The sequence below is a fragment of the Trichechus manatus genome, unplaced genomic scaffold (genome assembly GCF_000243295.1).
Source record: "Trichechus manatus latirostris isolate Lorelei unplaced genomic scaffold, TriManLat1.0 scaffold00067, whole genome shotgun sequence".
Classification (NCBI taxonomy): Eukaryota; Metazoa; Chordata; class Mammalia; order Sirenia; family Trichechidae; genus Trichechus; species Trichechus manatus.
The window spans coordinates 8098314-8110396 of NW_004444003.1; positions in this window are offsets into that span (position 1 = coordinate 8098314).

The following is a 12083-nucleotide window of genomic DNA, read 5'->3' on the forward strand; positions in this document are numbered from 1 at the left end:
CTAGAATTTTCTTGAGACTTTTTGCATCTATATTCATGAGAGATATTGGTCTGTAATTTTCTTTTTTTATGGTGTCTTTGCCTGCTTTTGGTATCAGGATTATGCTGGCTTCATAGAATGAATTCAGAAGTGTCACTTCTTTTCCTATTGAGTAGTACTGGTATAAGCTCTTCTCTGTATGTTTAGTAGAATTATTCCTTGAAGACATCTGGGCCGGGGCTTTTCTTTTGCTGAGAGTTTTTTTTTTTTTTTTTTTTTTTTGTTACCTTTTTAATCTCTTCCCTTTTTATGGGTCTGTTCAGATTTTCAACATCACTTTGTGGTAGTTTGGGTAGGTAGTCTGTTTCTATAAATGTACCCATTTCCTCTAGGTGTTCAAATTTGTTGGAGTATAGTTTTTCATAATATTCTGTTATGATCTTTTTATTTCAGTTAAGACTGTTGCAATGTCCCCATTTCATTTCTTATTTGGGTTATTTGCGTCATCTCCTGTTTTTCTTTTGTCAGTTGGGCAATGGATTGTTGACTTTGTTGATCCTTTCAAAAAACCAACTTTTGGTTTTGTTGTTTCTTTCTATTGTTTTTCTATTCTCTATTTCATTGATTTCTGCTCTAATCTTTAATATTTTCTTTCTTCTGGTGGTGGTGACCTTTTTTCTGCTGTTCTCTTTCTATTTGTTTGAGTTGTGTAGTTAATGTTTTGATTTTGTCCCTTTCTTCTTTTTTGATGTGTGCATTTATTGCTATAAATAGTCCTCTTTGACTGTGTCCCAAAATTTTGGGTATGATGTGTTTTCATTCTCATTGGATTCTAGGAATTTTTTGATTCCATCTCTGATTTCTTCTATTACCCAGTGGTTTATAAGCAAGGTGTTATTCAGTTTCCATGTAATTGGTTTTTATTCCTTTCTTTTCCTGTTGTTAATTTCTACCTTGATGGCATTGTGGTCAGAGAAGATACTTTGTATTATCTCAATATTTTGGATTTTGTTGAGGGTTGTTCCATGGCCTAAGATGTGTTCTATTATGGAGAAAGTCCTGTGTGCATTGGAAAAGAATGTGTACTTTTCAGCTGTTGGGTGGAGTGTTCTATATGTCTACGGGGTCAGGTTGGCTGATTGTGCCATTTAGGTCTTCTGTTTCTTTGTTCAGTTGCTGGATGTTCTGTCCTTTACCAAGAGTGATGTGTTGTAGTCTCCCACTATTATTGTGGAACTGTCAGCTCCTCTTTTCAGTGCTGTTAGAGTTTATTTCATGTGTTTTGGAGCCCTGTCATTGGTTGTGTAAATGTTTGTTATGGTTGTGTCTTCAAGATGGATCATCCCTTTAATCACTATATAGTGTCCTTCTTTGTGTTTTATGGTGGATTTTGTTTTAAATTCTGTTTTGTCTGAGATTAGTATTGCCACTCCTGCTCTTTTTTGGTGGCTGTTTGCTTGATATATTTTTTCCATCCTTTGATTTTTAATAAATTTACATCTTTGTTTCTAAGGTGTGTCTCTTGTAGACAGCATATTGATGGATCCTGATTTTTATACATTCTGTCATTCTCTGTGTCTTTATCGGTGCATTTAGCTCATTTACATTCAGTGTAATTATTGATAGTATGAGTTTATTGCTGTCATTTTGTACTGCTTTTTTTTGTGGTGCTGACATTTTCTTTGTTCTTCTCCTTTGTTGAATTCCTTTTGTTTGTGGATTTTTTAAAATTTCTTTTGTTTTTGTAGATTTTGTTTTTACTGAGACTTTGTATTTTTCGTCTTTATTTTGATGAGTAGGTTTGTTAACTTTCTTTTTGGTTACCTTGAAATTTACCCTTCTCTTCCTATGTTTGAATCAGTCTATTACTAGTTGGCATTGCCTTGCCTTCCTCTCCATTAGAAAGTTCTATGCCTACATTGTTTATTCCCTCTTTTATTGTTCTGATGTTGTTGTCATTGACATATTAACCTCTCTGGTTCCCTATTGTAATTCTGTTGTTCTTGGATAGTCCTTGAGTGTTCATTTCCTAAATTAGTATTTGGCTGCTAAGATCCTAAGTCCTAGATTCAGCCTGTGGTCTGATTTTGTTTGTTCTCAGAACAAACAACTCTCTCTAATAATTCTTGTAAGTTTGGTTTGGTTTTTATGTATTCCCTTAATTTCTGTTTATCTAGAAATATCCTAATTTCACCATCACATTTGAATGAGAGTTTTGCAGGATATATTATTCTTGGCTGGCATTTTTTTCTTTCAGGGTTTTATACATGTCATCCCATTGTCTTCTTGCCTGCATGGTTTCTGCCACATAATCCGAGCTTAGACTTATTGTATCTCCTCTGTATGTGACTTTTTGTTTTTCTTAAGCTGTTCTCAGGATTCTTTGTTTGTCTTTGGTTTTAGTTAGCGTGATTATGATATGCCTTGGTGATTTTCTTTTGGAGTCTATCCTATATGGTCTTTGTTGAGCTTCTTGGATGGTCAGCTTTTCATCTTTCATGATATTGTGGAAGTTTTTTGTCAGCAATTCTGCAATTATCCTGTCTGTGTTTTCTGTTTTCTCCCCCTCTTCTGGAACTCCAATCACTCGAAAAATTTTGCTTGTCATTTTATCCCATATCATTCTCAGGGCTTCTTCATTTTTCTTTTTCTTTTTTCTGATTTTTCCTCCAATAGTGTTATTTCCAAGTGTTTGTCTTCAATTTCACTGATCCTGTCTTCCATCATTTCAAACCTGTTCCTCAACCCTTCTATGGCACTGTCCATTTTTGAAATCTTGTTGTTTACCTTTTGGATTTCTAATTGTTGTTTTTTTATGATTTCTAGTTGTGAATTTATTTTGGCATTTTATTCCTTTATTATTTTCCTGAATTCTTCCTTTTGTTTGTCTGTATTTTCCATTAATTTTTCTGCCTTTTCCATGAATTTGTCTATTTTTTTCCACATTTTTGCCTGCTTTTTGCTTCAGATTTTGAGTAGCTCTGAATATTAGAGATTTGAATTTCATATCAGGTAGTTCTAGTGCCTTTTTTTCTACTGGAAAGACATCTGGTGTTTTATTTTGGACACCCACTGGAACCATCGTGTCCTAATTTTTATATGTTTTAATAATGTCTGCTGTCTTTGGGACATTCAGTAGTTATTTTCTTCATTTTTTGATTGTAGATTTGTTTGTTTCATCCTGCTTTTTTGTTTTATTTAGTTGTGTCTGAGTAGGCAGGTTGTTTGCTCTTTGTTGTTTGCTCATCTATGGGCATGATACTTTTCACCTCCTTGTCCAATGATAGGGCCAATCACCCATCTGAGGTGTAGCAAAGCAGGTCCAGCTGAAGGGGAGTTGCTGGGATGGGTTGTTTGTGGCACACACTAGGGCTAACAGGGCAGGCCAGGGATCAGTGTAGGGCAGGTTCAGGTAGGCTTTGCCTTTGCTGCTCAGGTGTGTGATGTTCAGTGCATGGTGCAGGTAGGCAGGAAGGAGGGGTGAGATTGCAATGTGTGGAGCTAAAATAGGTATGGGAAAGTGAAGAGAGAGGAGGGAGAAACAGAATCCAAAAACAAACAAACCAACAAAAAAGATTGCTAAGGGAGGTTGCCGTTGGAGTGTAGAAATGAAAGACAAAGAAATGGAGAAAAATAAAGGTAAAAAAAAGAAAAAAGGTAAAAGGAAAATAAATAAATATAAATTAGGAAAAAAGAAAAGAAAAGAAAAGCCCCCGGGGATCTCACCAGTGCAGCTGCAAAGACTGGGGTAGTGGCTTCCAGGTCACAAAATACAGCCTGGCTAAAGGGGGTACAGGTGTCACACAGCACCAGGTATTCAGGAGACAGGAAGTGGAGGTAAGTATAGAAAGTTTAGAAAGTGAGATATGAAGAAAGACAAAAAGGAAAAAAGAGAGAAAAGAAAACAAAAAACAAAAACAAACAAATAAAAAACAAAACAAAAAACAGGATAAAAGTACCTCCCCAGGGATCCCACTGTGTGGCTGGGCAGACTGAGGAAGTAACTCCCAAGCCAAGCAGTACAGCCAGGCTAGAAGGTGTTCCCAAGGCATGAAAAGAAAAAGAAAACAAACAGATCAAAATAGAACAAATCAAAACAAACAAACAAACAAAAAAATCCCGGGGATCCCACCAGTGTGATGGTGTGGGCTGGGAAGCAGTTCCACAGTTGAGCAGTGTTTCACAGCCTTTCAGGAAGAAGCGAAGATGGCACACAGAGCCAAGTATTTGAGAGAAAGGAGGAGGAAGTGGCAAGAGGTATGGAAGAAACCAAAAGAAGCAGAAAAAAGCAACACCAGCAGCAAACAAATGGTGCTCGGGGACTCACCCAGTGTGGGTGGGTGGAATCCCAGTGGCACAGGGCTGAAGCTTGTGATTCCTGGCCAAGAGACTGTGGCCCCAGGAGGCAGAGGAGGCCGAGTGGGTGTGAAGAAGGGTGGGGGTTGAGAAAGCATAATATCACTGGTTACCAGTTGTTCTGTCTCCTGCTCGGAGCTCTGTGAAGCTGCTTTCCCATACTTCCTGTTCGCAAGCTCTGACAGGAGTCCAAGATGGCAAATCCGTGCTGCATTAACTGATAGGAGACTGCTGCACGTTTCTCTCCTCCCTCTCTCTTCTCTGTCAGTTTCTTATTCCATTCAGTGCTTGGCTGAGTTCTTTATCTCTTAATTTGATGCCTAGGGTTTCAGGATTGATGTCTGTCTCTGTTTGACTTAGTTTTTTGGGTCTTTGCTGTGGAGGGATGGCATGGTGCTTCTGTCTACGGTGCCATGTTGGCCGGAAGTCCCTCTGTTCACATTTTCCTTTTTTTATATATTTATATTTGTTTACAGCCCTTTAACAATGTAAAATTCATTCTTAGTCCAAAGACTGTACAAAGAAAGGTCAAGTTTGGATTTGGCCAGCAGACCCCAGTTTCAGATCGCTGTTTTAGAGGAAAAAGAAAGAAAAAAAATACACTCCTAGATTCTTTTTATAGTGTTAGTATGACATCAGTCCAGACTGTGCAAAGATAATACACATGCACAGTTTTATGGAAATTGTTTTTTTTAAACTTTCTACAGTGAATAAACCAAAATCTGGTAAAAAATGAACATATACTTACACATTCACACACGAACACTTAAAAAATACAGAATTAAATCTTTTATTAAAGTTAGTTTTAAAATCTCAAATAAAATATCAGAATCCAAAATTCTGAAGCACCTTTAAAGATTAATATATCATGATGAAATCAGGTTATTTTTTCTAAGAATGCAATGAAAGTTTGTTTTCAAGAAATTTATTATGTAGAATAATATCTACATATCTATTGAGAGGAGCCCTGGTGGTGCAGTGGTTAAGGGCTCAGCTACTAACCAAAAGACTGACAGTTCGAATTCACCAACTGCTCCTTGGAAATCCTATGGGGTAGTAGTACTCTGTCCTACAGGGTCGCTATGAGTCAGAATCGACTAGATGGCAACAGGTTTGGTTTCATTTCTTATCTATTAAGAAAATATTTTGATCATACTCAAAGATGTCAAAATTATTTGCTAAATTGGAATTTCATTCTTGATTTAAATAAATCACCATTGAACTTTCAAGGGAATTTACTGGAAAAAATCCTACTAACAATAGTAATATTTAGTAAATAATAAACTATAAATTACTATGCAGAATAAATTTAACAAATCATAGCTATTTAGATGGTAGAATGATAGAAGATGTCATTGAAATAGCAACAGAATAATAAATTTGACAAGTGCATAAAACCTATACAGTAACATTTTAAATGCTTGAGGGACACAAGCATAGATTTGAACAAATGGGAAGACACACCATTTTCTTGGGTAGGAGGAATCATCATCATCATAAAGATGTTATATATCCTTAAGGTAATTTATAAATGTAATGTAATCTCATTTAAGATAATAGCAGACTTTGTTTTGTCTTGAATCAGTCTGATTCTGAAGTTCATATGGGAAAATAAGCAAGCAAGAATAAGGAGAAACATCTGAAAATGTAGAGCAATAGAAGAGATTAGCCTTAACAGAAATCTAAATAAGTGTCAAAACAGAGTGGTTATGACATATAAGCAGAAAAAACAGACCAGTGGAACAGAATAAAAGTGCAAAAATAAATCCAAATAGTATATTATAAAGGTGTCACCCCAAAATAAAGGGTTAAAGATGATGGTATGTCACTTTCTAGCCTTCAGAAAGAATCAGATCCGTACTTCACACTATATACCAGAATAGGCTCTCACAGTAACAAAGAAGTAAATCTACAAATATAAAATCATAAAATTTCTAGAAAAAACGAGTAATTTTTAAAATAACGTATTCAGGAAGGGCCTCCTAATATGGCACCAAATTTAGATGTTATAAAAATTGCTATATTTAACTACATAAAATAATAATTAAAAATAAACTTCTGAAAGTAAAAAATTCACCATAAACAGACTTAAAAGACAAATGAAAATCTAGGAAAATCATTCAATTTATATCATAGATAAAAGGCTAACCACTCCAATATAGAAAGAGTTTCTAGAATTTTATATGAAAAAGAGCAACAGCCTATTGGAAATATGGGCAAAAGACATAAAATACAGTTCACAAAAAAGGAAAAACAAATGGACCTTGAATATAGAAAACACTGAATTTCGCTTTTTAGTAAGAGAAATGCACACTAAAACCCCACTGAGTAGCATTTCTCACTTGTACAATTGGCAAAATTTCGAAAAGTTTGACAAAATACTGTTGATGGGTTGTGGGATTTTAAGCCATTGCTTACAAAACTGGTAGAAGATAAAATGTTACAACATCAGTAGAAATCAAGTTGGCAGAATATACGATCATCTAATTATCTTTTGACCCTGTAATCCCACTTGTGTGCCCTGGTGGCTCAGTGGTTAAGAGCTATGGCTGCTAACCAAAAAAAAAGTCAGCAGTTTGAAATCACCATCCATTCCTTGAAAACCATATGGGGAAGTTCTGCTTTGTCCTACAGGGCTGCTATGAGTAGGAATTGACTCCATGGCAACGAATTTTTAATAAATGAATAACATATATTCAGGCTATTATTTAGAGGAGATAAATTAACAAATGGTGGCCTCAGTTTCAGCTGTTGTGTTGGATATTAGATCTTTGTTAGAAAAACTCAACATACCTGGTATATTGTGTTCTTCTCAATATCCTTCATGTAAAAGTATCAGCAGTGGTTCACATTCACTTTGAGTAGCAGCATACATTTACAGCCTTGCACCAGGGCTATGTTAACTCTACTTCTCTCTAATACAATAAAGTATGAAGTAATCTTGATTAGATATTCTGGAGAAGATAACAGACATCCACTATATTCATGTTAATTATACCTAGTGAGCAGCAAGTAATGAATTCTCTAAAGGACCTGGTTAGGCACATGTGTGCTAGAGACAGAGTAAATGATCTGGTAAAGTATTTGCCATGTTGGTGAAGCTTTTAGGGACCAACTGGCTTGGGACATTTTAGGACATCACCTTCAAGGAAAAGGAAATTTTATTATCTCCATGTAAATCCCACCACTAAGAAAGTGATACAGTGCTTATTAGGCTTTTTCAGAAATAGCAGACAGAACATGCCACGTACCCAGTTACTGGTTTCCTCAAGGCTACAAGTTTTCAACGAGGCCAAAAAAAAAAGATGATTTTGCAGGGGATTCAGTCAATGGTATAAATGATCTTGCTGTTTAGACTATATAAACGGATAAATTCAACATCGCTATAGGTATTAATGGGAGAAAAGGGAACTGTGTGAAATTCCAGGAAAATCCCCATAGAAGAGTCATGCAGCAGACCTCTATGGTTCTAGAGCAAATCTATGACTTCTTTATAAAAATATTAATCAATTTTTAAAAAATCAATCTCTATGGTTCTAAAGCAAAGCTATGACTTCTTTATAAAAATATTAATCAATTTTAAAAAATCATCTCTGACATGCTACTGCAGGGCCTTTTAGAGACAGAGGGCCTGTTCATGGGCCATCAAGTGGCTAAGCAACCAGAGCTGCTCATCATAAGCTGGATATTGTCAGTTCCACAAGTTAGAAGATTGAGTGAACAGAGCATCAATCTATCATATGATGGCAACGATACATTTCAGATCTTGTCAGAGAACGTTTGGAGGACAAAAATTACACATATAGGTGCCCCAGAACCCTATGTCACTTACCTCTGCACCTACAACTCTCCCTCAGCTCACACCAATGAAGGATGGAACAACCCGGACCCCATTCATGAATCAGTGAATCTGTCTCACATTAATGCCTATCAGAGAGAATTCACTGCAGAACAGGCACTGAACAACCAGGTGGAGGATGACTTTTCCTGTGAATGTCAGTTACATCTATTTTTAGCTGCCACAGTATTTGCCCAGAAATAGAGTACCCAAGGAGTCAGAGATGGAAGCTATGCCAGGACTCAGAAACTTGAAGTTATCCTCTTATCAGCTGGTCTAGCTATTATATCTTCTGAATATCCAACTTGACAGTAGCAGAGACTGAAACTGATCCCTTTATTTGATATTATCTCTTCAGGAAAGCAGCTAGCCATTTGGTGGCAAGATACATTAGAAGTAATTTCCTCTGGTGGGGCCACTGCTAGGATTGACACATATTCTGGGTATAGGTTTTCTTTCCTGCACACAGGAAAGAACTGATAAATACAGTGCCTGGACCATCACCACTCAACAAAGGATAAAAGTGTCTCAAAGGTCAGCTTATGTAAAGAAGATACGGCAATTAGCATTTGAGCACAGGACCCACTTTTTCTACCACAAACACCACCACATGGAAATATCTGACTTACTAGAATATTGGAAAGACTTATTAAAGGCATACCTAAGACTCAAGCTTAGACAAGGAGGCTAGTAGGAGGGTACTGTATTTAGTAATACTTTCCTGCGGGCAGAAAAGAAAATCCATACCCAGTCAGCAATGGGGGCTTGCCTTCAAAATGCAGCATATATTTTCAACCAACAGACATTTTATGATGTTCTGTCCCCAGTAGCAGAATATATGGGTCTAGAAACTAAGGAGATCATGTAAGATTGGATCCTCTCACCATCACACCCAGTGACCTTCTTTCCTGCCTGCAATTACCTTCTGATTCCTAAAAGTTTTTTTTTTTTTTTTTTCTGGGAACACAGTAAGAATTCTACTAGAGCAAAAAACTATGCCTATCAATCAGTTGTTTTGCATTCCTCATGCAGTTTACTGTTGGAAGGGATGCTTGACTTTGATCATCCTGAGAAGATAGGATTGCTGCTATATTTTGGCAACAAAGATGAGGATGTCTGGAGCTCAGAGACTCATTGGAGTGCCTTTTGGTGATTCCATGGCCGCTAATAACTGTAAGTAGTTGCAGCAACTACAATCCTTTGGGCTAACAAACTAGGCTATTAGGAGGGAACTGTATTTATCAATACTTTCCTGTGGGTGGAAAAGAAAACCCATATCCAGTGATGAGGAAAGTCTAGCATAGATTGTAGAGTGGAGAGATGGTGACTATTCATTGCAGTAGCAGTGAGACTATAGCTTATCCTCACTCACTCTCCTGTTTTAAGAAATTTTTAAAAGAACTTTGTATCCAACCACCACTTTAAAAAATCAATGACAATGTAGAATACACTTAATTTGGGATATAGGTGCATATAAACAGTGTGAAACTTGGACTGTAGCAGGCACAGTCATTGCTCCCATGAATTTTCTCAAGACCTTACCATTTCTTTGTTTCAAAGCATACCCTTGACTCCAGAACCACTGTCATGGGAGAATTGACATATTCCAGAAGTGTGCTGGACTATGGTTCAATTCTAAGGCACATATCTAACACTGCTTTCCAGAATTGCCCATTAAGATTATGTTCCTGCTGCCTGAAATGGTAACTAACTTGATAATGAACACTTTGTTGGCCGTTCTTCTCTCCTTGATTTCATTTCTCCACTCTCTTACCAGTGTTTCCTTTTCTCCCCTTTGTACTTGAACTTCTCCCTCAGTGTCTACTTCTGAGGAAACTCAAACTAAGTTAGACCCTCATTCTTTTGTCTCTTTTCTATTCCCGTAAATTAGGTAAAGTTGTCATTTGGTTGTTTAGAGATCTCCAGTGGACCCCATACTTAAAATTTTCTCCATTTATTCAAACTTTCCTTCCCCCAAAATGGAATTATTGATGGATAAATTACATGAGATTACTGACCTACCACAGATACTGAATTTAAATTCCCCTTGCAAAGTACTGGAATACTATCAAGTAGGTTTATTTGGGTTAAAAAGTAAACATGACATAGCCAGAGAAGGTAGTAAGAAAGGAACCAAGAGAAGTTAGGAGCAACAGGAACAAACTCAACCCCTTCTCCATTCTGAAATGCCCTCCACTCTCCTCTTTGATAAAATAATTAAACTTAGTTTTCAAGGTCAGCTCAACTTTTACCTTCCCAAAGAAATCATCTCATTAAATTCCAGTTTGCAGTGTCTCCTGTGTCTGAATTCCTATATAATGCATTGCTTATTATACTCAGTAACCACTTAAGAAAATACATATAAAAGAAAACTAAGAAAGTAGCTAGAAGTACCATTTCCCAAAATACATCATGCTAACCCTGAGAGTAGAGGACAGATTGGAATACCTCTCTGTATCTTTTAGAATGCTCTAAGCATACAGCTTGAGTGTTTAAATTGGGTTTTGATCATTGACCAAAGGAAGATATTTTAATGAAGAGTCAATTCATGAATATCTTTATGATCTAATCCTACCAAATTTTACCATAGTAACCATCAGATTTACCCAGCAAGATTTCCCTCTTGGAACTTCTGAAGCTCAAGGAAAATAATACTGGGCTCCTCATAAACTGTGATCCCCTCTATTTTATTGTCTTTTTCTGGATGTCCATAGCTCCCTCCCTTGCAGGGTCACCATGAGGCTAACTGCAAAAATGTGCTTTACAATTCCTGGAACACCCTGGGCGAGAGCGAAGGAGATGGTGGTGATTACTTCATCTCAAAGTATTGCTGATATTAAAACCTATTTATCTTGTGCCATGCTAGAGGATAGTACCTAAAAATACAATTGATAGCACTGGCTTAGGAGCAATTAAATCCCAAGAAGCATGATGTGAACATTTCCATTTTAAACCCAATTGTATTTGCCATCATCAATCTCCCTCAATTCCACACGTGAATGACCTACGCCCAGTTATTACGCACCACAGGGATGTTCTGCTCCTAGAGTAGAGAGTCTGTTGGTGTACTGTAGAGAATAGATCAAGCACTAATGTGTGACTATGGTTCAGCTTTGCAGGAATGTTGAAATCCACCAGTGGAAGAACATTTTGAAAAAGCAGTTCAAGTGATTATCAATGGTTCAAGGCAACAACCAATTAGAAAGAAGTTAGTGGTTTTCTTATACCCTGTATGTTTCTCTTTATGTATTTTATTCATCATAAGATGGTATTTGACATATTATAAAGTACATTTCAGTAATTTTTAATTTAGAGACAGACACAGCAGCAGATCAAAATAAAGGAAGCTTTTACATCTTTTCTTTCAAGTTCTCTCTGCTGTAGCCACCTATACGATAGAACAGAAATCTGGTTTCTCGTGTGCCTGTTAACCTAGATAAATATAGGCTTATTTTAGGCACTGCCAGCATTGATTTTGCTGTGTACAGAATTTTCTAATGTTTAGGACATTTATAAATCCTTCACAAAGGTGAATCTTCTATCATACACTTCTATTTCTAATAACTGCATTCAGACTCATCGAAGATAAAACTTTAGCCAAAATTACCCATTCTTAACCTCCCAATCTCTCTCTCTCTTTTTTTTTTTTTATTGTACTTTAGGTGAAGGTTTACAGAACAAATAGTTTCTCATTAAACAGTTAGTACACATATTGCTTTATGACATTGGTTAACAACCCCACGACATGTCAACCCTCACCCTTCTCGACCTTTATTTTCTGGTGAAAATATACATAGCTAAAGATACAGCATCCATTTCAAAAATTTCTACATGCACAGTTCAGTGACATTGATTACGTTCTTCCAGTTGTACTGCTATTCTCACTTTAGATGAAGGTTTACAGAACAAA